Source organism: Felis catus, chromosome B3 (genome assembly GCF_018350175.1).
Source record: "Felis catus isolate Fca126 chromosome B3, F.catus_Fca126_mat1.0, whole genome shotgun sequence".
NCBI classification, from domain to species: Eukaryota; Metazoa; Chordata; class Mammalia; order Carnivora; family Felidae; genus Felis; species Felis catus.
In genome coordinates this window covers 73,892,876-73,898,838 of record NC_058373.1, presented here as the reverse complement: position 1 = coordinate 73,898,838, position 5,963 = coordinate 73,892,876, and positions in this window count along the sequence as shown.

Below are 5,963 nucleotides of genomic sequence, written 5' to 3'. Positions count from 1 at the left end.
ACATTTTTGTCCTTTCTCCCATCTGCTGAAGAGCTCATCCCCATTGCTGCCACTCCCATCCTTGCCAACATTGTGCAGTCGTGAGTCTTCCTTCCTTGTTTCCTGTGTCCAGTCTCCCAGCAAGGCATTTTATTTCTTCCTTAGAAACCCTTTCCAGCCTTGCCCCTTCCTCTTCATGTCTTCTGGCCCTGCCTTCCTCCCAGCCTTGACTGTTACTCTGTCCTACTCTGGGTCTCCCTGCCTTCAGCCTCTTCTCCCTTAAAGCACCCAATAATATCCTGCTCAGTTCCTCTAATTCTGCTGTCATGATGTCACAGTGACTGCCCCTGGTTCAGGGCTTTAATTATTTTTCATTGCCTCCAGGATATTGTCCATTTTGCTGGTTTGGGAAACATGGCAGTGTCAGTAGAAAGAACCTCAGAGCAAGAGAGACCTGGATTTGAATCCCAGTGCCATACTTACTGTTGACCTTCAGCAGACATCTTGGCCTTAACCTTCAGCAAACATCTTGGCCTCTCTGAACCTTGTTGCTCAACCATAAAATTCAATTTAATTGGCAGGCAAGTGTAATATGTATAAAACACAGTGCATTGTGCCTGGCACAGGTTGGCATTCCACAAACAAACAGCCATTTCCCCTCTTGTACAGTGTGCCCCCCCCCCCGAATCTCAAGACCCCTTCCCCATAGTCCAACAAGGCATATGTTCTCTGAGTCTTCATGACTTCACCATGCCATTTGTCTGCCATGCTTTCTGTCATGCTGTGATTCTCACCACCACCTATACCACATCCCCACTCCCAATGCTTCTCAAAGCCCTACCCTTCCTTCAAGCCCCAGTTTCAGGCCACCACCTAGAAATCTTTGACAGTTTCAACCCTCATTGATCAAGAGCTTCTCTGCCCTTGGGTTGTTCTGGATCCGAGCCACACTGTGTAGCCCTGAACCATTCTCCCTTGGTTTCTGGTATGTTACCTGTGGCTTCCTGAGCTGATGGGAACACCTGTGAGTCAGAGGCCATGTATCCTTCTGTAGTCCCCACAAAGCTGGGTATTCAGCAGGGTCAGCAAGGCATCTGATGAAATGACTGACTGGGACCCAGCTGGAGGGAAGGAAGGATGAAATAGGCTGAAAGCTGGGAGGGAGGCACTCCTGGCAATTTCACAAATACCAGTGCTTTGTCTTCAGACTGGCTGTAGAAAGTAGTTCAGACCCTGTCATAGGTGTGTGCGTGGATATATGCACACACATATGTGTGTGTGTATGTGTCCAGGCATGTGTGTTTGTGTGCACTCATCTGCATGTACAGTGGTGGGTAGAGGTGGAAAGATAGATGATGGGCCCAGGGAGGCCTGCTTAGGGAAGTAGGGCCTCTGACAGAGAGAATGAAGTAGAGAACCCCTTATCCCCTTGGGAAGGGGGGCAGCTAATTACTCAGCCTGTTGGCTCCTCTCTGAGCAATTACCATCTGCTCCTAGTAAATTGCATGGTCTGTCCGTATCTTGGGCTGATTCAGGCCTGGAAGCTACAGGATAACTGTGACCAGAGCACAGGTCCTTGGGTGGAGCAGGGGCCTGGGCTGGGGCCCCAGCTGGGGCCCAACATAAAGAGACCAGTGTGGGGCTCCAGGTCTAGACACCAAAGTGTCCGTCCAGCAGACAACTCCAGGATGCTGTTTCTTGGTTTGCCTAATTATTTCACATCACAATACCTTGGCCATTCGCTTTCCATGAGTTTCTAGCCCCTCTGTATCCTAAGTCTGGCTCTAGCTAAGGGGTGATTGGGATTGCTGAAGGAGCCCAGGTCAGCCCCATCTCTGAGGGCCTCAGTTTAATCTGCCTCCTTCCCACAACCCAGTTCCCAGATCCTAGAGCCAGCCCAGCTCCACTAGGTAGTGGGATCTCTAAGATCCTCAGCCAGGGCGCACACAGAACAATCTAGATGACAATTGTCTGGAATGGCCAAGCAGCCTCCACCTGGGGGGCCTCCGTTCCCATCAAGTGTCCCTGGTCAATACCACCACTTAGATGGGTGACTCCTGGTGGGCCTCAGTTCAGCATGTTGGCCTGCCATGAGGGCAAGTCCATGAGCAGCAGTCAGGCACTGCTGCCTCTCCTGGCCCCAAGGCTGGACTATAGGCCTAGACTGAGCCTAGGTAGGACAGCTTGAACACTTGGGCCTCCTGGTCACAATGTTCCCTGATCATGGTGTGGCAGCTATGATTTGGGTAGAAGAGACCACAGGATTGCTGGATCTTTGATCCACCCTGGCCTGGACCATCCCTCACACCAAATTGACTTAGTGGGGCTAAGAGAGATGTGGGGCAAAGAACCTATGGCAAGGTAACCAGTCCTACCACCTGGCAGCCAGGTCTATGTTCCTAACAGTAAAAACTGCCACTTCACGAGGGTCTACTGTGTATCTGGGCTATGCTGGGCCTTTACCTATGCAAACCCTATATTAGAACTTAATATTCCTGGAAGGGATGGTCACATTTCCCATGTTACAGATGATAAAACTGACTCAGAGAGGTTCTGTGACTGACATTGAACACACAGCTGGAAAATGGCACTTTTCCATTTTCCATTTTCCAGCTTTTCCATTGGGTTTCAAAGTGGATCTTTGTGACTGACCCCAAAGGTCACCAGGCTGCTCCTTGCATGCCCTCTGAGGCCTCCAGCCTTGCATCTAAACTGGCCATGCCCCACAAAGCCTCCCTTTTGGTGAGGCTACAAACACTCTCTGAAGGCAAGACCCACCTTCTCAAGTACCCCAAACTAAATAGGGCCAGGCCCAGTCACTGCCTTCTCCCCACTTCTCTTTCCAGTTGTCCACTGTCTATCAGAAAGTGGAGACTCTCGAGTAGAGAGTGGGGGCAGGGTGCAGAGGGGTACAAAAGATTTTGGAGCTAGCAAGAAGACAAAAGAATGACAAGAAGGAACAGCTGTTTGTAAAGGGAAACCTGAGACAGGCAGAAAGCTCAGGCCCTAATTCCAGGCTCTCTTGGAGCCAGGGTAGGGGGCCCCCAAGGTCAGAGATTCTAGGGGTGGGCAGATAGGAGCACTTGGCCCCACTCTGGGGTGGGTCCCTTCTCCCAGGCACTCAAACAACTGGTGCCTCATTCCTCTCCCTGGGCCAAGCCCCCTGCCTCTTCCTATCCCCTTCTGCTCCCATCTTTGGGGTTGGGGCCTCCTTTCTAATTTCCCTCTTTCCATACTGAGGTCCACTCTAACCTGCCCTAGTGCACCCCCTCCTTCCCCATTCCTGGAGTAATTTTAGCAACTTTTCCTCTGAACTCCTGCTGGCATGTCACAGCAAATGGCCCCTGTTTGGGCCTGACACTTGATCAGGGTGGTGACAGAGCTCAGACAAAGCAGGCACCATGCCGGGGAGGGGAGGGCAGGGCAGGGCAGGGCAGGGGAGACAGATCACCTTCCTTTTTCTCCAGGCCTTATTTGGTCTACCTTGGTGAAGCCGCCCTCCCTCTAGCCCCTCTTTATTTATAGCATTTTGCTCTGCTCGCCTTTGTCTTGTCTGCTTTCACTCTGTAGTACACTCTGAACTCTCCCCACCCACCCCCACATGGTGAGGCCCCGGCCCCTCACTCTCCCCACCAGGAATGTGCATGTGAGCAAAGGCGCTGGCTAGGAGCTGAGGCCCAGATTCCACTTCTACAAACAGTTGAATAGAGCTGCCAAGAGGAAGGGTCTTTGTTTTGGTCACCCCTTAGATCCTTATTGATGAGAACAATGCCACATTAGGCGCTCAGTAAATACTTGCCTAGTGAAGGAATTAGCAAAGCTGCTGCTCAGTCTTCAGACAGTAGCTAGTGGAAGGCAGAGAATCATAATAGAGCCAAGGGCAGGTGCTGGAGGGTTGGGGAGTGAGTGGGGGGGTCTTTAAAGACATCAGACCCTCCAATCTGTCTCCCGATCGTGGGGACATGAGGCAGAGCCTCTGCCTAGCAGCAGAGAGATAAGTTCCAGTCTGCAATGGAGTGCTCAAACACAGTAATGCTATAACACCAGCAGGTCAGTGCCCTCCCAAGGCCCAAAGGGGGAAACAAAGTTTAATTTACTCTACGTAGAAAAGGTTTCCCAACTCCACAGCCAAGACGGTTGGCCCACAGTGAAGACACCGACTTTGAAATGGCTCGCCATCCTTTGGGCATCTCAGTTGCCTGCATGTGTGCTCGGTTGCCTGCATCTGCAGCTTTGAACTTGGGAAGCTGGAAGGGGAGGATAAAAAGAGATCTTGCCCTTTGTCACCAAACCCTGAGGTCTCTAGCAGCGGGCCTAATTCCTCGGCACCTGGGAGGGCCTGGTCCAGACCCACAGAGTTTATTCCTCCAGGTCTGTTAGCAGCAGAGCCCGCATGGGCCGCCGGCCGCAGCAGCTGTGGACTTCGGCCCTGCGCAGCTGCATGGCATCGCCGCAGTCCCTGCTGCTTTTGTGATGTACCTCCCCTTGCCCGCACCCTCCCCCACCCCACGGCTGTTCAATGCCCACAGACTGTGCCTTGGTTACCAAGCAGCCCCCACGGGGGCCCCCACCTGGGTGGTTTGCCCTTCCCTGCTGTGCCTACTCCACCTTCAAAATGTACCTGTTCTGCACTGCGCTCCCCCACTCCCCCCACCCCCATCCCCCAGGCCTGCTGCTCTCCTCCCAGGCTGACAGCTAATCAGATAGATTAATCCGCATGCGCTGAAGAGCTGTGCTTGGGAAAGGGGGGGGGTGCCTTTCAAAGCAAACCACACAGTGGTTGCCTGGACACGGAGCCAGTGAAGCTTGCACACGCGGTGGCTAGAAGAGGGTGGCATTAACTACGTTCTGTGCTCATGGGCTGAGCTCCAGTCCTCTTTCCTCACCTACTTTGTGGCTGCTTCTGAGGCCTGCAGGAAAAGGGGGACATTTTTCCTGTCCTTCTGCCCCACTTGCCAGAACACCAGTCTCACCGGCTCTGGAGATAGATCACTCCACAGAACACAAGAGGATAGGTGGGCCACACAGCAGCTGTCTTGGTCAGGGGTCTCCTAGCTGAGAGAAGCTGTATTATCTCTGGCACATAGAGTGTCTGACTCTGGGCTAGAGCGTTCAGCTGAAGGCTGAGCTAGGAAAATGAGTCAGGCAGGGGGCTCCACAAGGACCATCAGGCAGCAGCCAGGTCTGCCCTCTGAGCACAGTGGGTCCTTGCCTGGTTGGACTTCTAGCCCTCCCTCCACGGGCTGGCCTCCATCCCCCATCTTCTCAGCTCCCTCCACCCCCTTGAGTCTCACTGCCCCGACTAGCTGCATGACCTTAAAGAAGGCACTTCCCGTCTCCATAAAACGAAGGACTAACGAATGGCCTGCTTGGCTCTGAGGTTCAGTGACCTCAACACATTGCCTGGCTGGTCCAGGGAAATCAGTGCCCAACCCAGCGTCCCCATCTCTAAGCTCCCTTGGTCATTCCACTTGGCTTGGAAACCTTCTGCCAGCTGCTCCAGTCTAGCCCCCTCCCAGGGGCCATGCCCCCAACTCTGCCATACCCCTCTGCTATTGACACTCAGCCCCCTCCCGTCTCACTGTTGGATGCAGGACCCAGGCCTGGAAGCAGAGAGGACACTATGCAAGTGGGGCTGGGCCAGCGGAGGAGGTAGAGCAGGAGGGGCAGCAGTGTCAGAGGCCAGGAGAGCCCTGGGGGAGGGCCAGGGCCCTGCCTGCCTGAGGTCATGGTGGTCTGACCAGTCCCCTCTCCTGCCAGCTATGGAATGTGAAGCCTGGCCTGGGAGATATTTTGGCTGCACTTTGAGCCATCCCCGCCCCCTGGAACTCAGACCCTGTACACTCCATGCCATAACAATGACGACCACTTCCAATTGTTTCCTAGCTGGGGGGGTGGGGGTGGGGAGAGCACTTTGGGGAAAGGGGGGGAGCCTGGGGGAAATGCTTCTAGTGACAACAGTCCTTTCTAAATCCGGCTAGGGA